At 42.5% G+C, this 24,890-nt stretch overlaps 1 long non-coding RNA gene across 2 annotated transcripts in view; it reads left to right on the top strand.

The window, feature by feature from the left end:
* Positions 1-24,890, top strand: part of LOC311515391 — a 126,051-nt gene that overhangs the window by 15,958 nt on the left and 85,203 nt on the right. For both annotated transcript variants that reach the window (XR_014710123.1, XR_014710124.1), the window contains one exon: positions 1,817-1,933. This is a non-coding gene — a long non-coding RNA (uncharacterized lncRNA). The remainder of the gene's footprint in view (positions 1-1,816; positions 1,934-24,890) is intronic.

The raw sequence follows: 24,890 nt of genomic DNA, 5'->3' as shown, positions 1-24,890 counted from the left end.
TGTCAAAAAATTAAATTGCATTGTATGTAGGACGAACCTTTGTTTTCACACCACCAATGAATGTGATAAATTGGAATGGTCACAGCCCTGCCTCAGGAGCACATTGCACTGCAATCAATGTTTCAGCTTTGGCAAGATTTCTTCATGAAGCCTAACAAGTTCCAGTCTCACCCCTTGCCTCGTACTGGAGAATCAGTACAAAACTCAGGTTTTCCTTGGTCTTCCCCACCATATAAGTATCTGCATATGAGGGTGTGTCTGATAGGGAAGTCCCAGAAGAAAGTATGCTCTAATAGGCCATCCAATCCAGGAACAAACCTGTTGAACTCTGAAATGAAGTAAAAGTAGTTTGAAAGGGAGCAACTGAGGGTGTTTTGAATGGCATGAAAATGGGAGAGATCTGTGTGCAGTAGGATGTGGGGAGTGAAGGAGATATTGCCAAGTGGTGTCTCTTGCAGGTTAAGAAGCACAGTTGAAGTCAACAGAAGGTAGAGGGTGAGACAGGTCCAACAATTTTGAAATCAAAATTCTGAAATTTTGCTTCTGAAACAGAGTCATGCTATTTGTTACTCCGGGTGGTACATAATCCTAATTGTTTGTAAATGATATGATATAACCTAAAAAAAAAAAAAAGTGCGACATGCCATTCATTTCACTGACCTTTGTGCATGTGCCACAAAATACTGAAATTATTTATTTCTACTTTTTTCTTTTGGAGTCTATGGTCTATCTAGACTTATTTTTATAAAATGTACCATTGTTACCATCATTGGTTCAGCTTCATTGGTAAAAGTCTAGTGTAGACAAGTGGCATTCAGCATATTAATCATGTTGTCTAGACCAGGTGAAGCAACACCATGTTAAAAATACAAATGACTGCTTGGTGTCCTGTCTATAATGGTATCTTCACCATTACTTCTTTATGTGGAGTTGGAATGATGGTAGCAAAGGTGGGAAATGATTTGCAAAAATAAATGTAGATATTACTTCAAGGTCAGATCCTACTCTTAAATTATAGCCGTGTAAGTGTGGAATAGCTCCATTGATTTCAGTGGAGTGGCTGAAAGCAGAATCTGTCTATTTGTTTCTGTTGAAAAACATGTTGATGGTGGGTCCATGGCATGGGGAATATTCCCCATCCTGACTCTCATATAGCCTGAGAGGCCAATTAACTGAACTGGCTGCACCTGATGCAGAAGCCCATCTTTCTAAGTTTTGGGGGAAGGGGTTAAGAGATTAACATTTTAAAATCTACTATTTTAGAGCAGATTTAATTTGACGAAATGCAGTAATCTCAGTCAAAATACTGTGTTTTGTTCTGAAAGAAATATTTTAAAAGTGATCTCGTTCTCTCTGATTTATCAAGAATTAATGTTTTCTGCATGGGAGCGATAAAGAAATGTACAAGTGCTACTTCCAAATTAAGTCCTTTTAGGCTCCTCTTTAGAATATTATTTATATTTGGATTCATCTCAATTCACTGTGGTCAGTGAAGAGAAAAAAGGATTAAAATGTTAGAGGGCTTGTTTCATTTTAAACAAAAGGAACTGCTCATCTTGGTTGGTTTAGGAAAAACACACAGTTGATGTATCTTCTTTTAAGCACCTAATCCTGGCTCAAAGCAGCTCTCTACTACTGAGATCTCGTGACCACTCAGCTCCGGAGCCAGGAGTTAACATGAAATTTTAAGGTCCTTTCAGTGTATATCTATCTAGCTACATACATGGCTCCCAACACTGTAGTATCTGGGGTTTTCCTCCCACGCAACAGTGGTTGCATTATGCTTACACTGATGACCAATGCTTATTCCTCACAGGGATGGAGTCTGTGAATCTAAACCTCTCCAGTCCAAATGCCAAATACAACAGCTGGAGTACCAGTCCAATCACACCGCAGTGCTCACCAGGCCAGCTGTGATCTGGATCAGTACCAGGTAAGTTTACACATACTTTACATTCGAAGCCAGAGTATGTCCTCACTGACACCTGTGCAATCCTATCCTTTCAATAAGATTGAATGAGGACTGAATTTGAGGTCTGAATTTGACCTTAGTTGCTATGTAAGCTGTCTCTATCTGTTACCCATATTGGTTACATAGTGGAACAGAAATTTTGGCTTTAATAGTCCAACACACTGTTTTAAAAAAAAGTGGTTTCATGTCTAGGGTTAAGAATGTCCATTGTGAGCTGTTTCTGTTATGATTCTTATGGGAAATTGCCATCCCCTAATACAGGGGTGGGCAAAATACGGCCCGTGGGCCAGATCCGGCCCATCTAACATTTCTGTCCAGCCCACCAGGCTCTTTGGCTGCCGCCTCATGATCTCTGGGCCGCTAAAAGTCCCGCAGTGCAGCAGGGCGCTTGGGCAGGCTGCCTGCATGCCATGGCCCCATGCCACTCCCGGAAGTGGCCAGCTGCTGCTGGCATGTCTCTGCACGCCCCTGGTGTGGGTGGGAGGTGGCTCCGTGTGGTGCCCCCACCCCCAACACTGTCCTTACAGCTCCCATTGACTGGAAACTGCCCAATGGGAGCTGCAGGGGTGGTGCTTATGGGCGCGGGCAGCGCACGGAGACCCGCTGCTCCCCTCCCCCCAAGGGGCACAAAGAGACATACCAGCAGCAGCCGGCCACTTCCAGGAATGGTATGGGGCCACGGCAGACAGCCTGCCTGAGCGCCTTGTTGTGCCGCTGGCCGGGAGGCTCCTGGCCAGAGCCTGTACCTCACACCCCCCTGTGGTAAGTGCCTTCTGGCCAAAGCCTGCCCCTCACACCTGCTCCCTTACTCCAACCCCCTGCCCCAGGTCAGAACCCCCTCCTGCACCCAAACTCCCTCCCAGAGCCCACACCTCTCAATTAATGTAATAGAAATGTGCAACCCATGACGATTTACCAAAATGGGTAGAGTGGCCCCCCTGCGAAAATTATTGAGCACCGCTGCCCCAATAGCTAGGCAGATGCCTACTAAAGACTGTTGATTATCTTTTCTTAACTAATACCTGATGATTGATTGATTTGATTTTTTGAAAAATAAATTTATATGAATCATCTAGCTGTGCACATAGCTGGCCACTGAGAATTCATATTCTTAATATTATTTCCCTTTTCTGCCCTCCTCCATTCCTTCCAACTGTTACTTACACTTCTATGTTGCATCTTGTCTTAAATTCCAGAAAACTGGAAGAGTGCTAATGTTATGCCAATATTCAAAATGGGCAAGTGGCATGACCAAGATAACTGTAGGCTAGTTAGCCTGACATCAATCCCAAACAAATAGTGGAAAAGGTGATACAGTAATTAATTGATAAAGAATATGAAAATAATGCCAGTCAATTTGGTTTTATGGACTACAGATTTTGTCAAATGAACCTGATTTAATTCTTTGAGTTTGGTTGATAAAGGTAACTGTAGATGTACTATTCTAAGACTTTTGTGAGTTGTGTGACAATTAGGGCAAAATATTCAAACTCAGATGCCTAAAATTGGGAATCTAAATCCATATTTAGGTACCTATATAAGGGGTCTGATTTTTCTCAGGTGTTAAGGACCCACAGTTCCTATTGACGTCATCTTCAACCTCAATTGAAGCTCATGAGAATTTGTTTAATAAAAAACAAGTCATTATCACAGAAATATAGACTTGGTTGTGTTGCTTATTCCATCACACAAGCATAGAATCCTGGGCTCTCAAAATTTAACTGGTTCTGCAAGACGCAAAAGTCTTTATTTACAGGTGTTATTCGGAGCCAGGACATCTGCAACAGCCAGGCGAAATTTAAAGACTCCATGAGTGACCAACAGAAATTAACAAATGAAGAAATATTTGTATGTTTAATCATTTCATTGGTCTGATTCTAATTTTTTAAGAAAAGGTGGTCCTCCCATCCTTTTATTAATGTCATCATAAATAGTTTATAGTCATAGATATCCTATTTCCTGTTCTAGTGGATTTCTTTCTTGTCATTTACCTTTACAAGCCTTTCAGAGATAGGTGTGGTTGTGAATTCATTTTATAACTAACTCCCTTGCCATGTTCGTTAAGTTTATTCAGTTCATAAGCAAAGACATGTTTATGCATGCACATTAGTTTCAGCACATTTTTAACTCTTATTATTTAGATGTTTTCTGAGATTATCATGGAAGATGTTTGTATTGCTGAAATACTTTTTAATCTAGTGAATCTATACCCTTTTTCATAAACAGTTCTTCTTCATGTATCTCTCTTTTCACTAACGTTATTTTAAAATTGTAAAAAACAGGGTGTGGATTTCCTACTCTATTGTAGTGTTTTAAAGTGGATGATATTAAAAAATATTTATCATTTCTACATTATTATGGTGTTGCACAATGTTGAAGAAAAGTTACCAAAATGACCGCCTCATTAAAATCGTGCTTAAACTTTAGCAAATTATATACAGACATAACACATTTGAATGTTCATTACATAAAGCATAAGAATATTACCTTCTGATTGTAATATAAGATGCATCATTGGCCATATCATAGCTCTTTTACAGTTAAAGTGCAGCTTGCAGAGCCCCCAGTACTCCTGCGCTCTGCAATCTCCGCCTACCAGACTGGGCAGGGGAGCTCGGGGTTTCTGCCCTGTAGCGGGGGGTGGGGCTAAGGGCTTCTGCCCAGTGGGGATAGGTGTCTTGGGGCTTCAGCCCCACAGAAGGTGCATGCCAAGGCTCGGGGATTTAGCCCCGTGGTAGGCACCTGCCAGGGCTTGGCACTTCAGCCCCATGGGGCGCACCTGCCAGGAAACCCCCTTCCCTGCAGGGCAGAAGCCCCGAGCCCTGGCAGGTGCCTACCACGGGGCTGCAGCCCCCAAAAAATCCCTCCCCGCAGGACAGAACCCCCATGACCCATCACGCTGCCACAAGGCTGAAGCCCTGAGCCCCGGCAGGTGCACCCAGCTCTTTAACTTTGGAAGATTATCGTATATGGCTCAGAGGGTTGGTACATTTGGCCATCTCTCAGGTGGAAGTTGTTATCCAAATGGCTTTGAAAGCAACAGCAGGTGGATTACTAAATGGAGCAGCATCAGGAATGGAACTTAGAGGAGGGCACATTTATCCTGGCTTTCAGTTGAGCATGAGGGACCACTGTGACAATGCCCTAATGACAGGGCAATCAGAGATACAAAGAAAGTTAGCTTTGACTACATAGCCAATCTATTGTATAGACTGCAGTTGGCTACCTGAAACCATTTCTTTATCATAACAGGAAAACAAAGAGAAACTTAAAGAACACATTAGGAAAACATTTTACAATATTGGCACAGTTTGTGACTTACAACTCTGTAATTAGAGGTTCCTGAAGTACAAAGGTGAAGCAGCAGGGCTAGTACTAGTGTATGGTACAGCTCAGGTATGTTACATCATCTTCCCTCCCACAATGTGTTCTAACTCTCTGGAGTGGGGAGTTTCTAAATTATGCAGTTAAATGGAAGATCTTCCCTTTTCAATTAAGCTTGTTTGAACTGACAGGGCAAAATTACTGCAGCATTGATTGTACTGTATGTAGCCTAACTGGCTAGTTTACTTTATTGTTGTATGCTTTTATTTGAAAGTAGCGTTCAAGTCAGTTCTGTGGAGACAGATGTATAGAATAGAAATGGAAACATAGTTGCTAATACCCATAAAAGGAGAAGTAATTCTTGCTAGCATCTCAGTCAAATTAATTCATAAATATTTGAAAATGTTATTAGGTGTTTTTAAACTTGCATTCTTAGTAGAATTTGTAATGTTAATTTAGTCAAATGCTATGAAAATGAAACAATGGGGTTAGACCAATTTATACCAGCTGAGGATCTGGCCAAATACTTTAATATTTTGATTTTAGTAAGGCTTTTAACACAGTTTCACATGAGAGTCTCATAAGCAAACTAGGGAAAGGTGGTCTAGATGAAATTACCATAAGATAGGTGTGCAACTGGTTGAAAGACCACACACAGATGGTTTGCTGTCAAACTGGGAGGATGTATCCCGTGAGGTCATAAGAACATAGAATGGCCATACTGGGTCAGACCAAAGGTCCATCTAGCCCAGTGTCCTGTCTTCTGACAGTGGCCAATTGCCAGGTGCCCCAAAGGGAATGAACAGAACAGGTAATCATCAAGTGACCATTCCCTGTCACTCATGCCCAGCTTCTGGCAAACTGAGGCTAGGGACACCATCTCTGCTCATCCTGGCTAATAGCCACTGATGGACCTATCCTCCATGAATTTATCTAGTTTCTGCAGGGGTCAGTCTTATATCCGGTACTATTTAATATTTTCATTAATGGTTTGGGAAATGGACTAAGAGCATGCATATAAAATTTGTGGATGACTCCAAGCTGGGAGGAATTGCAAGTACTTTGGAGGATAGGATTAGAAATCAAAATAACCTTGACAGATTGGAGAACTGATCTAAAATCAACAAGATTAAATTCAATAGAGATGAGAAACTAGACTTTGGAAGAAAGGAATCAAATGCCCAAATACAAAATGGGGAATAACTGGCTAGGTGTTAGTACTGCTGAAAAGGATCTGGGGGTGGATCACAGATTGACGATAAATCAACAATGTGATCCAACTGGAAAAAAGGCTAATATCATTCTAGGGTGTATTAATAGGAGTGTCATATGTAAGACACAGGAGGTAATTGTCCTGCTCTACTCGGCACTGGTGAGGCCTCATCTGGAGTACTGTGTCCAATTCTGAGCACCACACTTTAGGAAAGATGCGAACAAATTGCAGTGAGTCCATGGGAGAGCAACAATAATGATCAAAAGTTTAGAAAACCTAACTTATAAGGAAAAGTTTAAAAAATGACCATGACCATCTTGAGAAAAGAAGATTGAGGGAAGACCTAATAGCAGTTTTCACATATTTTAAGGGCTCTTAAAGAAGACTGTGATCAGTTGTTCTCCATGTCCTCTGAAATAATGAGCTTAATGTGCAGCAAAGGAGATTTAGGTTAGATATTAGGCAAAACTTTGTAACTAATAAAAAAGAAAAGGAGGCCATGTGGCACCTTAGAGACTAACAAATTTATTTGAGCATAAGCTTTTGTGAGCTACAGCTCACTTCATCGGATGCACTGGATGTAACTAATATTAGGGTAGTTAAGCTCTGGGATAGGTTTCTAAGGGAGGATGTGGAATTCCCATAATCAGAGACTTTTAAGAACAGGTTGGACAAACAACAGTTAGGGATGGTCTAGGTTTAAACATTATCAACTTTATTTGATTGTTGATGTCAATTCATGCTCCTCACATTGCTTATCCACATCTAGCAATATCTTTACATGTATGGTCCTCACATTTTCCTGTCCTCCTCCCATGTGCTTCATCCAATGGCTTTAGGAAGGTCTTCTGCCATGTTTACAGCATTTAGAGACACACCATTCCATCAAGCCTCTCATCATAGAGATAGATGGTACACTGTGGGAAAAAAACATAAAACCATCAGTAATAAAGTTTGCAGATGACACAAGAATTGGTGGAGTGCTAACTAATGAGGAGGGCAGGTCACTGATACAGAGCAATCTGGATCGTTTGGTGAACTGAGCATAAATCAAACAATATATGTCTGAGCAGGGATAAATGTAAATGTGTACACCTAGGAACAAAGAATGTATGTCATACTTACACAATGGGGAACTTTGTTCTGGAAAGCAGTGACTCTGAATAATCATGCATAATCAGTGGAACATGACCTGCCAGTGCAGCAGGGTGGCCGAAAGGGCTAATGAAATCCTGGAATACATAAACAGGAGGCTCTTGAGTAGGAATATAGAGGAATGTATTTTACCTCTCTATTTGGCACTGGTGTGATTACTGCTAGAATGCTGTGTCCAGTTCTAGTGTCCACAATTCAAGAAGGATGCTGATAAATTGCTGAGGGTTTGGCAAAAGCCACAAGAATGATTAAAAGATTAGAAAACATGCCTTATAGTGATAGACTGGAACTCAATTTATTTAGCTTAACAAAGAGAAGATTAAGGTTTGACTTGATTATTTAATAATGGGCTATTCAATCTAGCAGAGAAAGCTATAACTTGTTCCAATAGCTAGAATCTGAAGTTAGACAAATTCAAACTGAAAATAAGGCATACATTTTTAACAGTGAAAGTAGTAATTAGCCATTGGAACAACTTACCAACAATCATGGTGGATTCTCCATTACTGATTATTTTTAAATCAAGATTGCATGTTTTTTCCTAAAATAAATGCTCTAGGAATATTTTTGACTAAATGGTCACACTGGTCCCTTCTGTCCTTCAAATCTGTGAATCTATGAACATAGTGAGTCAAAATATGCTTGTGGGCCTTGCAAGGATAGCATTTCCCATAGGAAAACTGGAAAAGAGATTTAAAGTGAAGATGAAAGGTAAAATGGAGAGTAGAAGAGCAGGCTGGGCCTGCTCTGTGTTTGTGCTGTTCTGTGCCTACTCAGGATCTATTGTTCCCTTAGCTGGGAGTGTTTGGATGACTGAGTGCTCAGCCCCTGGGGAGAAGGGAGTGCCGGCACTTAATCCAATAGCTAACATCTCCTGCCAGTTAAGGAGTGGTATTAACAGTCGCTAAAGAGAAGCCATCCAGTCCATCTTCTTTGGAAGGGTTCTGACATCAAAATGGCATCCTGAGGGTGTAGGGTGGGTGCTTATAAAGCTATGAGGAAGGCATCTTTATGGTAAGAATGGAAAGGGTGTTTCTTTCCTATACCAGATAGAAGAGAAAAAAGGAAATCAGAGTTATTTCTGGTTTCAGAGTAACAGCCGTGTTAGTCTGTATTCGCAAAAAGAAAAGGAGTACTTGTGGCACCTTAGAGACTAACCAATTTATTTGAGCATAAGCTTTCGTGAGCTACAGCTCACTTCATCGGATGCATACTGTGGAAGTCTACTTGTGGCACCTTAGAGACTAACCAATTTATTTGAGCATAAGCTTCTAAGGTGCCACAAGTACTCCTTTTCTTTTTTTCAGAGTTATTTCTGACATTGCTGAAAAGACTTATTTTAATATCTTCCTCAGGGCCTGCCTAACAAATCTCAGATGGAGTCACAAGGCTTGATTCTCTTCTCACTTACACTGGTTTTACACAGGTGCCAATCTATTGAGTTCAGTGGAGCAGCTCCTGTTTTACACCAATACAGGAGGATCTAGCCTGTGGATTCCACATTTGGGTAGCAGGCAGGGTTAAAGTACCACATAAGCATTATTCAGCAACCCCATAGGGCAGATTCAGCAATCCACTCCTAATTCAGTTGGGCCTCAGCAGCTGCAGAGCTGGGAGCTGCTCAGGGAGGTTTGCTGGCTTTTCCCACAGAAGACAAATCAAAGTGTATGTGCCCTAGATCTGGTGTGCGCAGAACTTTTTGTAGAGCCAGACTGGAAAAACAAACTTGGAAACTATGTTATAAAACTGAAGATTTTCTGATAACTTTGATTGGGGTTCACATAAAGATTTTCAGGTGCATGAGCGACCCAAACTCCAAATGAACCTAAGGGATATGGACCCTGGTGAATAATCTGATAGATTGTGCAAAGCTATAATGGTGGGTCACACAACCCTACTATTGTTAAAACTAAGCGTATGCTTATACTGCACATGCCTTACAGTGGCACATAGAGTACATACACTGCACACACACCCAGCACAGGTATAAATAGCAGTGTAAACAGTGAGAGACTGCTTAAATGAGGAGAGTAAAGACGTGTCTGAACCCTTAAGTTATGGACCCTACATGGCTCTCTACACACTGAAGCAGTGCCTCCCCTGTCTACACTGCTATTTTTAGCAATGTAGTGTCCCACTGCCTCCTCACTTCTGGAACCATATAGCTACACACCACATTGTGAATGCAATCTGCTTTTCACTGTGGCGTGTCGCTACACATACCCTACATGCCACCACCAGTAGCTTCCAATGTAGATGTGGCCTACAAGTGCTAAAACTAAATGTTTCTTTTTTAAATATCTAATTCCTTGAAACATTTAGATATGCTTATGTTACCTTGTAAACTTCTGTATTTTCTGGATGCAAATATATCCCACTGGTGTAAAGATGTAGTGTACCAGCTGTAAGAATGTTGCACTCAGGGGTATAGTTTATGATGAGTTCAGCACAGCAAGCTGGGTCATGCCACTTTGGTGAGAAAGCTGAACCTCATCCAGTGGTGAGCTTTCTCACTGAAAACTTAAAGTATCCAAAACAATTATGTTTGAACGTAGGCAACAATTTTAACTAAAACAGCAAAATATTTTGGTTAGCTGAAAAAAAGCCTAAGTGAAGTTATTTTTAAAGAGAGTGATTACATTGTTAATTTTTTAAATAGGGAAATTGTGACCAGTCCCTAAATGGGTGTGCGTGGTGGAACAAAGGCTGCACATGCATGGAAGGATCATATTTATACTGGCATTCTGTAAATAAGTAAATCCATGTATTCATGTCTGAATATTGATGACATCATAGAAGAATTTTCAGAAACCTTCCCAATGCATCACTAACTTGAAGCACTCTGCAGCTGACCTTCCATCCATCCAGCTCCTTGTTGGTCATCCTGTACAAGGATGACCATTCACCATTCCTTCCATAACAACTTTCTCAAGATTATTTCCATCTCTAACCTAATATGACCGAAGTACAGAAGTTTGCATCTGTTGATTTCCAACATCAGAGTCTGCTTCTCTCTAATAATATTTCTAACATAGGCATTTGTCTTTTTTTCCATCCAGGAGATACACAAAAGTCTTCACGAGCACCATATTTCAAAAGCTTCAATTTCTTTCTTATCAGTGGCATTAATTTCCCACAATTCACATCCATAAATTGATATAGGAAAAATTAGGCTTTTCACCAGTTGCACATTAATATATTTCAAGATGCCATGGTTTTTCCACCATGGAAAGTCAGGTCAGGTTTGGAAACTGCTAACACAGTGGCTGTAGACTGTAGCACCTGGCCAACTCCAGGTGCTGAGCAGTAGTTAAGTACAGTAGAACCTCAGAGTTACGAACCCCAGAGTTACGAACTCACCTCACACCTCATTTGGAACCGGAAATATGCAATCAGAAGCAGAGACCAAAAAAAGCAAATACAGTACAGTACTGTGTTAAATAAAAGCTACTATAAATATAAAGGGAAAGTTTAAAAAAGAGATTTGACAAGGTAAGGAAACTGTTTCTGTGCTTGTTTCATTTAAATTAAGATGGTCAAAAGCAGCATTTTTCTTCAGCATAGTAAAGTTTTAAAGCTGTACTGAGTCAATGTTCAGTTGTATACTTCTGAAATAATTGGTTCAGAGTTATAAACATCTCAGAATTACGAACAACCTCCATTTCCAAGGTGTTCTTAACTCTAAGGTTCTACTGTAACTGGCAAACTTCAAGAAGTGCCACTGTTTTTGGATAGATGAGGAGGGTAGTAGGACCCTTGATGGAGAAAACGCCATTGAAAGACGGAAGAGTTAAATCATGACTTAACCAACAACAACCGCAAACCAGAGGGAAGGCAACAGGAAACCACCCTTTGTACTTTCACTCATGAGAACTATTATGGCAGAACAAAGGGAGGATGCAAGTGCACATCACAATGAACAGACATGCGCTGAACATACAAATGGGAAGAACCTGGCTATGTCAACCAGGCTCGCTGTAGAAGCAGTAGATGAATTTAATTATCTGACATCATATATATCCAGCCAAGGAACCTGTTCCAAAGACATTGGAAGAAGTCTGGGGATAACTTGCTTAGCTATGGCCACCCTTTAGAAAGTGCGGGGAAACCATGGAAAAACTGGCATTAGCCTCTTCAGAAAGGGCAAAGAGGTCCAGCTGATCAAAGATTATATCTCCTCCTCAGATGCAGTGCAGCAACCATACTCCCGGCCTCGAAGATATCCCGCTGGAACATAAAATTGATTAAGAACTTAAAAGTGACTCTGCCACACTTCTAGGTATGCAGCGTAAGGAACATGGAGGCAGTGTAAAACTCATGATTCCTCAGATGAGTGCAGAAATGGGCTGTGGTATTAAGAATAAGCTGTAAACAATGAAGAAGCCCTGTTCTAAATGCTAGGAAGAAGGAATGCTAGTAATCCAGCCTCATGTGTTCATGAGAGTTTGTGGTACCACTGTGAAGTAATTACAGGATAAATAGGGACATTGTATTTTTCCCAGCTGTGCAATGTGCACAGGCTTTCATAGTGTCCAACACATGGCTGTTCATATGTAGGGTATGGTCAGAAGCGTTGACAGGATTCTCAGACTGACTCACTGTCTACAGATGAATCCCTTAACTTGTAGGGAAATGAGAGGAAGGCAAGCCCTTTCCATTAGTGGGCTGATCCAAAGTTCTTTGCAGTCAATGGCACTTTGCAGTCCAAAGCACTTTGCAACTTTCCATTGCCTTCAACGTGCTTTGGATCAGGAACTTAAATGGCCTATACACAGAAGCAAGACTTCTGTTTTCCCAAGGCTGAAGAAAAGGCAGTTCTGATTAAGTCAGCTGGTAATGCATTGAAGCGATCCTACAGGAGAGAGACCAAACATCTAGGGTCGCCCAGGCAAGAAATACACAATATATCTCCATATCATCCACATCAGAAGTGCCAATTAGGAGGGCCTGGTCATTGCACTTGCTAAGCTGCACATATGCATGGCTGTGCAGGGTACCTACCATGCATCTCATGTGTCTGGGAGCATGGCTAGCACCTGGGTCCTCAACCTACCAGGAACCCACGGCAGTTCCTCTTGCTGCTGGGGACTGCCTGGAAGTTGCCAGTTAGCCAGTAGGGTGAAGCAGTAAAGAGCAGGGCAAGGGGAGGCAGGGGCTCCTTGTAGGGATTGCGGCTGGCATGCGAGTCCCACTTTCCTGCCAGGAACCCCCAACAGCTACTCTTGGTGTTGTGGGAAGCCTAGACCCAGCAAGGAGGGATAAGGAGTCGGGTGGGGGAGAAAGGGAGCTGTGGCTCAGGGGACTGGGGTGCGGGGAACCTGTGCTGCCCAGTCTATGTACTCCTGCCCATTCCAGGCTATGATGGCAACTACTTCCTGGGATGGATGTTGCGGGGAGCAGGGCTGGCCTAAAATCCGTTCCCCAAAGAAGCCTTGAGCTAGAAGGGAGGGGTAAAGAGCAGGGTGTGGAGAGGCATGGCCTCCTGGGAGGGGACAGTAACGGGGATCCCTCAAAGGCTGAGACTCCTGGGGAGGGGTGGGTATAGGGACTCGTGGGGGTGGGGGGAAAGGCAGGAACTCCTCCTTCCCTGGATTTCTAGCTTTGTGTGGTTTTTAGCTCCAAAATTCTTAAAAATTAATAGGTACTCAAACCACCGCGATGTATGCTTGTGTGTCCCATCTATATGTGAATTACTGAAATCTCAGTTGAAAAATATCTTACACTCTTCAATGCAATATAGTGTAAGAAAAGAAAAGAAGAGAAAAGTGTAAGCTTGCCCAAGGACAGAAATATAGCTCTCAGTGACATTTGTAGCCCACTTGTTTGATAGAATTATTTTATGTAAGCTAGCTAGTTTGAACTACTGTGTAGAAATAAATAAAAAAATATCCATCATGTTGTTTTTTATTGTGTATTTAAACTCTGATCTGAAAAATTTGCCACCCTCAAGAAATATCTGACTTGGCACCACTGATCAGCATATTGATGATACTCTGCACAGTACTTACAAATGACCTCCCTAAAAGACTTCATGTAAACACTGAACAACATGGTGTGGACAGATTCCATTTGATGGCTGCTACATTTCAAATCCTTTAGTGACATTATACAATTACCTACCTCTATCAATTAACTCCTATCTTCTAGCTGCAATTTGAATCACCCATAGGAAGTTCCAGACACTAGCAATGTACTCTTCATTGCTGAAGCAACAATCCATAGTCTAGCATATGAAAAAGAAATCATTTATGACTTTGACTGGCATGGTTTCAACTTCAAAGGCAGGAAAGAACTGGAACATGTCCACAATGGACTTGATCCAAATCCCTTATAATTTAATGAAAAGACATCTTGACTTATATGGGTTTTAGATTAGTCCACTGTCCTTCATGTCAAGAGTCCAAGATCCAAGTACATCCTGATACTTCTATCTGAAAATTTTAGCAATGCCCTTCAAAAGAACAAATAAACTCATCATGTTTGTGATAAGAAATAAGCAGAGATATTCAACAAAACTCTAAGAAGATAATGGCCTGGCTAAGACTATGTATTTGCTGTATGCAATGTTATTGAAAGTGAGGAAGTGTTACTGAGAGTGTATGTGAGGAAGAATATGGGTCTTTGCCTTCTAGAGCCACTTATAAATTAGTCAGCCCATGAAAAAAGTGGCTAGCCTTAACAGAGTTTTAATTTAAAAAAATTGAAGACAGAGGTTACACTGGCAGTGTTATAATGATAATAAGAGGGGTACATAATTAATAATCTACTCTCTTGATGGATAAATAAGAAGTTTCTCACAGTCCCCCCGATTTAGTGTCCTCTCTTGCAAGGTGTTGTGAACAGTGCAGATGTTTTTCCTGTGAATGAAAACAGATGCTTGGAGGTTTCACATACAGAGCTATACATAGAACCTTTATTGAATAATAAGGCAGTGTGGATATGGCCCAGATAAATGAAGCATGGTGAAACATTTATCCACCAGAAGTAGAGCAACTAGACATATAACATGTGCTTCTGTTTTCTTTTTGTGGTAAAGGGGGGAAATAATCAGTTTCTACAATTAATAATCCAAATCCTTGGCATTGTACTTGGTTACAGTGTTGATGATTCTGGGTCAAAGGCAACATTGTTGCTTTGTTCCTTTCTTACTAATTTCACCTTACCCACCTTGGCTCCTTTTACATGACTGTTGTGCACTGCAAGGCACTAATCAATTATTTTACTACTACATTGAAAATGAACTGTGGCCCTTTTGTAAAAGAGTGTGATAAATGCAAAAGTAAAGTGTACATATATGGTAGACCATAAAGCTCTTGGGAAATACATTTAAGTACCATGGTCAAATTTTCCACACTTAGATGCATCAAATTAGAAACCTAACTTCAGGCACCTGTAACTGCCCTTGATGTTAATGAAAGCTGCTGGTACTCATTTTAAGATTAAAGATCAATGGCGATTTTCACAGGATTAGGGGTGTTAACCCCATCCTCCCCACCAGCCAGATCCTCCATTGGCTGCATACCAGCATAATTTGGCCATAAAGCCATCCAGACTGGCCCAAAGATGACGAGCTTAGTGTAAAGGTGATTCTCCAGTGGCACAGAGTCGATACAGGGGCTCTTATGTCACATATGTACCCAACTCTTAACATAACTGGAGAAAAAACAACATGGCAGGAGAAAAAGAGGACAGTCACAATGCCCCAAAAACACCCAAATCCGGGGCTACCTTTTTGGCCCTCGTTGGCTGTCACAGCATGACCTAAGTGAGAAATGCATAGGATTAGCACCAAGATCAAGGAAGTATAAAAGAGTATAAAAGAGGGCTTTGAGCTTCCTTTGTTTGAACGCTGTGCATTCTGATCACACCGGAAGAGCTGCCCTCAGTATCCAGGCCTAGTCCAATGCAGATAATTACATTCTACCTGCAGTTTTATGTTGAATAAGGTATTCCTCATTTCCTGTCCTAAACTGTTTGATAGTGTAATGCAGGGGCAGGCAAACTTTTGAGGGCCTCATCGGGTTTCTGAAATTGTATGGAGGGTCAGTTAGGGGAGGCTGTGCCCCCTGACGGCCCTCCTGGGACCCCTGCCCCATCCACCCCCCCGCTCTCAGTCCCCTGACCCCCCCCCCAGACCCCTCGCCCCTAACTGCCCCCTACCACCCCATCCAACCCCCTCCCTCCTTGCTGACTGCCCCCCCGGGACCCTGCCCCCATTCAAACCCCTGTTCCCTGCCCTCTGACCACCGTGACACCTATCCATGCCTCTGACCACCCCCTGAACTCCCCTACCCTCTATCCAACCCTCCCACCCCCGCTCACTGCCCCGTTACCGCTCTGCCTGGAGCACTTGTGGCTGGCAGTGCGGCTGCACCAGGAGAGGCAGCCGCGCAGCATAGAGCACCGGGTCAGGCCAGGCTCTGCAGCTGCGCTGCCCCAGGAGCTCACAGCCCCGCCGCCCAGAGTGTTGCACCGGCAGTGCGGTGAGGTGAGGCTGCGGGGCGGGGGCGGGGGGGCAGGAGCCTCCCGGGTCAGGAGCTCAGGGGCTGGGCAGGACGGTCCCACAGGCCAGATGTGGCCCGCGGGCCGTAGTTTGCCCACCTCTGGTGTAACCTGTTAAACAAATCTATATTTCACTGCATAGATTGCTCCCTTTCAGAGGTGAATGAAGTCATCTCCTTGTATAGTTTGTATAGCAGTTGGATATGATTGTAAAGTGTACTGTGATCTTTCAAGAGGAAAAATGCTATATAAAACCTACCTCCCCATTACATTTCACCATAATAAAGGTAAACTGCAACTCACTTGAATACATCTGTATGTAGTGCCTAAGTGATAATATCCTCAGATTGTTTTAGAAAGTAATCTCAATGTTTTTTTTCTTTCTTTCTTGTTCTGTGGGCCCAATCTTGCAGTTCTTCTGTGAGTATTTTGCCTATAAGGGCTGACTTAAAACTTCAGGGTTTGACCCTTATTCGCACTGCTGCTTTTTTAATGTGTAGGTCCCACCCGTGCTAACCAGTTAGCTATTTGACTATGCTCTCCCTCTCCCCTTTGAATCTGGGATCATCCCAGGAGTGAATGTGATTATGTCATAAATTCAGGGAGAGAACAGCAGGCATTTCATCTCTGCCTGTGCCTTCATAATGACTTGTTTTGTTTTGTTTTGCAACTGAAGTCCATTTATAAGATTTAATAATAAAAGAATAAAACATTGATAAGAATAAATACCCCCCAAACTTTTTATACAGTTTTCACTTATGCTAACTGAAAATACGGAAAGTTTGTGAGATGAATAAAATGGATGAAAGATTTTTTTAAACTCGTAACTTATTTAGTCTATTTGAAACGCCACAATTCCTCCACCGTTTTCTCCCCAAGACTCACCTTCTATTCTGGGTAAAAAGTATGATGGCATATAAGGACTTTATTAAAAAAAATCATACTTCAATTCCAGATAAGTATCTTCCTCACATTTCCTATTAAATAATATTTAAATAACACTAAATAGGCCTTAGCTAGTCCAGGGATAATTTTTGAAAATGTTCCCAATATTGCTAAAAGTTCAGCTGAACCAATGTTAGCAGCATCAGGAGACCTGACAGGGCTATGTCTATGGACACCATCTTCACCTATCTGAAATTAAACCTATACCTTTGTGTCAATGGTGTCAACAGCTAGCAGGCTGTGTATGAGTGTTGCCAACCCTGCTTCAGTGTTAGGAACAGTGGTAAATTTTTTGAAAGAGGAGTTAGACTTTGAAGTTAACACCTCAGTAGGATGAATGGCATAGGTGAAGGATGACATCATGCATAAGGTTAGGTGGAGAGAATGTTTGACTATGCTGGGGAACAGTGGTTCACTTATTTACATTGTGAAGGATCTCTTCGTAACTTAGGGCCAAATTCTGTCTGGTTCTGACACATTTGCACAGAGAAAGGGTGCAAAGAGCCTACTCCTTCTGTTCCCCACCCCACATACAAGGGCCAGGACCCTTGATTTCTCCAATCAAGGAGCGCAGGGAATACTCCTTTCTAAGGTGTCCAGGGTGCAAGTCACTCCAAAGCAGATGGAGAGAAGCAGAGGGGAGGCAAGATCAAGTGTGCATAATGGCTCTTTGTGGGTTTCCTATAACACTCATGAATGTGGGGGCAGAGAGCAGGGATTAGCCTTTTAAAACACAGATCCTTCCCAGAGCTTCTGAGGTGGGACAGCCCCTTTACTTCCTTGTGTGGGTTTTTTACTTGGTCTGTATCTCCAAGAATCCTATCCTGGATGGTGCTGAATGTTTCCAGTATTTTCATTTAATTAAAGCTGACATTTATGGGAAACTGATATAAGAATAAGATGATTTTTAAGGTTAAAATATTTTGGCAAAGAGTTTATCCCTATAAGAATTGTCCATTGGATAACCCTCCTCCCCTGTGTAGAGGCCTTGTACCTATATGCCTGAGTTCTTAATTCAGGAGTGCTGAACTATGCTCCCTTAGAGTAGCTCTGCACTGCAGCTGGGAACAAGCCTACCGGACTGGGTAGATAGACTCATGTTAGCAGGTTCAAGCTAGCACTCTGGACATTGCAGCTTGGTCTCTCGAGCCCACCTGGCCCCCCAAGGCTCGAGAGCCCGAGCGGGAATGGCCACACTGCAGTGTGCTAGCTGGAATCCACTAGTGTGAGTCTGATTACCCAAGCTGTGAGACTCACTCCCATCTGCAGTGTAGAGATACCCTTATGAGTTGGCAGGGGGCCAGTCCTCTCACTGAAGTTAATTAGTATTCTCTTTGAAGTCAATGAGAATTTTGCCCTCCTCTTCAATGGGAGAAGGACCCATGTGTTTCTTTTGAGTGACATAAGATTTGATGCCTCCCTTCACTGGGAACTAAGAATGCCATCTCTGCAGCCCTCCCATCCCCTACCAAGAGAGTGAGAGAATAATCTTCCTGTGTAATATGTTTTGGCTATATTAATTATCGCTCCAGTGAGCTGTTATTAATGCTATTGTGATTCAAAGATGAAAGTTAAACTTGTTCCATGCGTATACTGTAGTTATAACTACACTCATTAATTAATTAGATTAAACCACATTAAATGTTTTACTTGGCAAAAAAATAAACAGGTGCTGAACCACTCCCTTTCCTTTGCAACAGTGCGTCTCCTACAGTCCCCTCCCATATCCCAGACAGCATGCATCCAAGCGAAATCCTAATGTGACTCACGTGTTCTTGCAACTGAAAATTATTCATGATAGGGAGTAGTCTCCCTACGAAAGCTTATATGGTTTCTCTCTTCTGCAAGACCAGAATTTGAAATGGTAGTATTTATATATAAATGCAAAAAACATGGCCAGAAATACCTGATGAAAACATGGAAATTTCATTTGTGGTACTCAGTTTTTAAAATTATCTCTTTAATACTCTCTCTCTCTCATGATGTTATGTTATTTAAGTTAATTTCAGCAGTTATATATTTTTGCCCTATTAAGTTTCAATATAAGTAGTTTGCCAGCAGCTCAGAACATTCCTGTATCATTTTGAATATTCTGTGAGACATGTATGTACTAAAGGCAAAAAAAAAAGCTACAAAAGGATTGGAGGGTTAGGTAGGTTTAGGTAAATATTCATAATGTTATCCAAATCTGAAAAATACATATGTAAATATCATAAGATTATGCTTCCCCTCCCCCCAAGATCTTCATCATTTCCTGATACCAGGAAGTGCAGCATTTTCAGGTTCCAAAACCTTGTCTTGTTCTAAAAAATCACATCCATCCTTCTAGCCTGGGTAAGTCAGTTGATGTTCTATGCAGCACATGATTTCATTGGCCTAATCATGACTTCAGTCTCCAGTTCCACAACATTCAGTTCAGGTCTCCTGTAAATGAGGACAGTATGGGTCAAAAGTGAATCAAAATACTGTCTAGTGCCTTGCAGATCATCTTCTCTCTTATTAATATGGTCCAGTTTTTGGTCATCAATTTAAGACATACATTTCCAGTGGTAACAATAACCAGCAGAGTCAAACAATACCAACCCTTGACATGTGACCACTATTGACCTTTATCATCTGACCCAGAAAATAAAGTCTAGTTCTTCTTCGAGGTTCACAGGGATTCCACTTCTGTTACGCATGCACCCCAGGCTCTTGAGATCAGATTCTTTTTGGCTAGCAATGACTGTTGGAGCTGTGCCTGTGTCCTGGATACCCTCACTGCCTCCTTACCTGAGGACATAAAGCCGAACCATCCCTCAGTTCCTTCTTACTGCCTGTGGCAATGAGACAGAACTCCTCCAGTGTCTGGCCTCTTCTCTGCTCACTGTGTGATCTCTTGTTAGGCTAGTTAGAAACAGTTAGTATACTTAGTATAGTTACTAGCTTTTTTAAACATCCACTGGCAACAAAACAAAACAGAGCAACCCTTTTATTACAGATCAGGGGACCCTATAAGTCCTGGTACTGGGATTGTAGCTGCTATTGCTAAAACAATATCCCTGGAATTTAAAACTTGTCTCTCTTGAGAGTCTGCTATCCCACCCAAAGATGGGCTCCCTCTTGCCTCTTTGGCCTGAGTGAAGGAAACACCCCAGACAAATGCTCTATCTATTGCTCTTTCAAGAGGACACAGAAAGTAAGGGAGGTCTGCCTCAAGCTTTTTCTACTGGAATGCTCAATGAGGGCCTCTTCAGAGCTTGATGGGAAAGATTCTGTTGCGCCAGAACAACCACAATCAGCTAGTGCTCCTGTGAGTCACAAGTCTACCTTGGGATCCAGGGCTTGTTATTCATCAAAGAGATTAAACTCCTTGACTATGGAGTCCAGCAGAGCAGTCAAGCTCTTCTTCACTTACTCACTCCTATCCCTTTTGTAGACTATCATTCTAAGGTGAGTGTAGACATGGGTCACCTTCTCCGATGCCTAGTAGAATGAGACAAAAGACCCACCATGTCTCTGTGTCAACTCATGACCTCAGCCGCAAGGAAGCTCATGACCCAGATCAGCTCTTTTTTACACCTCAGTATAGCACTCATAAGGGTATGTCAGGACTAGATTTCCCTGTGTCCTGTTCGTTTAAGGGTAGAAAGTCTGCTAAGGGGACAAATGGGAAAGTTCTGATTTCAACAGCAGAATTATGTGTGCTCTAAAAGGGCTGAATGGCCATGAAGCTTGTGCCAGCTGTATTGTTTTAACACTAAGTTTAATAAAACTCCAGTTTTAAAATTGTCCAAGGTCTGGGAGAATAATATTAGCATTGGCTTGTCACTGAGTGTTCAAGGTACCTCCTGTCATTTGCCAGACTGCACTTCCCTCAGTACTAACTCCTTGTTCCAATGTACTCAGTACAATAACCTCAGTGTCCATGACTATGACAACGACCTCCATGGTGCAGATACTTGCCCTCCTGACGGTGGGGATTCAAGAGTACCCTAGGACAACAGACAAGGTAGCTCTTCCCTTGAAGGAAATATATTAATTATATTCTTCCCTTTTTGAACATAGCAGTGAGGTATCTCTACACCTCACTCTTCCTCTTACGAGCGCCGTTGGTCTGATAAAGAATCCAGGATTGCTCTTACACAGACCTCAGGGATCTCATAGAGAACATTCATCCTGGTTTCCATGCCCCTGGTCCCAGTCTCTTACTCTTACAGCAGCATACCGTCTTGGCCATATTGGGCTCCCTGGGGTTTGCAACCAAATAGAAAACATTCCTTCCCTGCCTCCCACCCCCAGAATTAGATCTCCCTCCCTGTATTACATTGTAGGTATAATCAAGAGCATCAGCAGGTACAGTCTCACATTCTTCCCCCCACAGAAGCAAGACAAAGAGGAAGAACACCAGCAAAAGACAGAAAAAATCAATTGATTCCAAAAGTAATATCTGCCTTCTCCCCAGTGAGGCATTCATCCCTTCTACTTATAGCCAGCAGGATTATTGTAGAGTCTTCCAAGACCTCTTGCAACACATGGCAGGCACTTTGGAGATTCTGATGGAGGTGGTTCAAGAAAAATCCCACAAATTACTGGATATTCTGCACTCCTCCATGCCTGGTAGGCTCACCATGTCTCCAACAAAGGGTTGTTGGAACTGGATAGGGATCTGTGGCAGACCCCACCATCTGAGGCACCCATGTCCAAAAAAGCCAGTGAACATTATCAAGTTCCCCCTAAGGGAACTGAGTATTTTGACACCCATCTAATCCTGGGCTCCCTGGTGGTGTCTGGAGTTCATGAAAGATCAAAACAGCTGACACCAAGGGAGAAGGACATTAAAAAACTTGGCTTGTCTGTCAGATTAAAAAACTTGGCTTGTTTGCTCCCCTGCTAGTCTTCAGATGTGCATTTCTAATTTTCAGGCATGTCTGTCAAAATATGACTATTTGAAGTTAGATAAGGTGTCTCAATTCATACAGATGCTTCCACAAGAACACAGGGAGGAGCTAAAATTCCTTGTGTGTGAAGAGTAATTAATAGCCTAAACACCTCTGTGGGCTGTTCTAGACACCGCTAATACAGCAGCATGTTCAGTGGTCACTTGCACTGTGATGTGCAGGGCTGCATGGCTCCAATCTTCTGAAATACCCAAGGAGGTTCAAATGACCATCAGGGACCTCCCATTCAAAGATTATGAACTATTTTAGGCATGAACCAATTAAACCCTTCATTCTTTAAAGTATTCAACAGTCACTTTCTGCTCATATAGCAGGCCAGTTCCCAAAGCTTTACCAGACAGAAGCACTCTACTTCTTATTGCAATAACCAAAGAAAACATGAGACCCACTGAGAGAGTAGAGAGTCCATCATAGGACAGTCCATCTGTTTCTTCCTTCTCTGCAGCACAGTCTGCACCTACCTCACAGCAGCAGGTTTGATACCATCATCAAAAACTAATCAGAGTCATCTCAGGATTTATACCCTTTTTCTCATGCCCCTATGTGGTGTTCTCTTTTTTAATTTTCAGGTGGCCTGGACATGAATCAGTTCTGACCAGGGGTACTGGAAATTATAAACAGGAGGTGTCCTATCCAGTTTGAGTGCCTTACACCCTATTTCCCATCCTTTTTCAGGGTCCCCCTCTCTTCTGATATACTTTTAAAACTGGAGATAGAGTCCCTTCTGCAATTCGAAACAGTGGAAGAGGTGCCCCTGCAATTCAGAGGCAAGGAGTTCTACTACCATTATTTGTTAATCCCAAAGGATTTGAGACATTGCAATAGATTAATCTGTTTTAAATTCAGGGTGGTAACCCTGGCCTCAATTATTACCTCATTAGATTCTTAAGATTGGTTCATGGTTCTTGACCTCCATGGCCCTTATTTCCCTCTGTCCATAAATACCACACACAAGAAAATAGCTTGGATTCAGAATTGGGTGGCGGGGGGCTCACTACCAACACAGGATTCTATCCTTTTGTCTTTCCGTGGCATTGAAAGTATTAAGCAAGTGCCTAGTGGTCATTGCAGCTCACTTAAGAAGACAGGGCATTCAGGAATACCCACACCTTGACAACTGGCTGATCCTAGGTAAATCATAGGAGCGGTGTTAGATTCAGGGTCAGCAAGAGCTTATCTACCACAGAAGAGGTTCCATACCATAGTGGACCTCATTAACCATCTGCAGGCTCACCCAGAAATTTCTGCAAGGGCATACCTCAGACTCCTGCATCACATGGCTTCATGCACCTGTCACACAGCATACCAGACTTTATGTACAATGTAGCCTATAGGTATTTGCTAGGTAAGGCATAGGCATAAGTTAAAACAGTAAAGCAATGAGCCTACAGGTCTGTATCCTGTAAGACATTGGCTTAAGCCAGTGGTTCCCAAACTTGTTCCACCGCTTGTGCAGGAAAAGCCCCTGGTGGGCCGGGCTAATTTGTTTACCTGCTGCATCCGCAGGTTAGGCCGATCGCAGCTCCCAGTAGCCGCGGTTCGCTGCTCCAGGCCAATAGGAACTGCTGGAAGCGGCAGCCAGTACGTCCCGTACTGTACCTGTACCTGGCCTGTACCGCTTCCAGCAGCTCCCACTGGCTTGGAGCAGCAAACCGCGGCCACTGGGAGCCCCGATCGGCCGAACCTGCGGACATGGCAGGTAAACAAACTGGGAACAAGCAGCAAAACAAGTTTGGGAACCATTGGCTTCAGCAGTTAGCATAAGGCTTTGAGGCTGGTGAACTTTGGCACAGATAAATGGCCCCGACAGTCACCCTGAGTGTTGGGGAACTGTTTAAGGGTGAAGTTTATACCAGAAAACCGCAAGAACATTGAACTGATACCACGTTTGGATATTTAAGGACAGGCATATCCACAAACATCTAGTCTTCCTTCCCTGTCTTCCTCCCTGGTTCCTGGCTACTGCCCTTGTCAACCTTGCATCCTAGATGCTTCTGTGCTCCATCATCCATGGTGCCCCCACACCTATGTCCTGTTCCCACCAGCTCGTCTGAAATGTTCTCCACATTGCCAGTAGGATTCCCATTTTGACTGGAACCAGGCTCTGCACTTGTGAGCCACAGGAGATTTGCCAGAAAGAGAAGCTACTTCCACAACAGAGCTTCTAGCTCTGTTCCTCAGGCCACTTTTAGAGCAATTTTCTCTCTCTCTTCCTCCACACTGTCCCCTGTTCTTAGGGGCTAGGGAATGGTGGAGAAAAGCAAGGAGAATGGGAGAGGTGTAACAAAAGGTACCCCATGAGCAGATCTAGCAGCTTCACCACAGAGGCAGTTTCTCACTCTGGTGAACCTTCTCCAAAGGGGAGTCCAGACTGACAGATCATAGCAGTATGCAGTGTAGTTGCAGCCATCTGAATCCCAGAATATTAGAGAGACAAGGTGCGTGAGGTAATATCTTTTCTTGGACCAACTTTTTTTGGTGAGAGAGACAAGCTTTCAAGCCACACACAAAGGTCTGCAGGTCTGAAGAATGAATCAGGTCATAAGAAGAGCTCTATGTGGCTCAATAGCTTGCCTCGCTCACCAACAGAAATTGGTCCAAGAAAAGATATTACTTCACCCACCTTGTCTCGCTAAGATCTTAGTAGGTCTGTTAGAACGGACTCCTACTCTGGAGACTTAAGATGTCCCAATTCTTCAGTCACACTAACCCATAACCTTAATTCCAACCTTAGCAAGATTAAGATATTATAGACTCCACTACATGTTTTTCTAGAACATATTTGTACATAAGAAAGTTTCAAGCTAGAGATCACACTGAGATAGTAAAGAATTGAATG

The sequence above is a fragment of the Lepidochelys olivacea genome (assembly GCF_965140295.1).
Source record: "Lepidochelys olivacea isolate rLepOli2 genome assembly, chromosome: 2".
Lineage (NCBI taxonomy): Eukaryota > Metazoa > Chordata > Testudines > Cheloniidae > Lepidochelys > Lepidochelys olivacea.
Note: the sequence above shows the minus strand (reverse complement) of the source record. Positions and strands in the feature narration are given on the sequence as shown.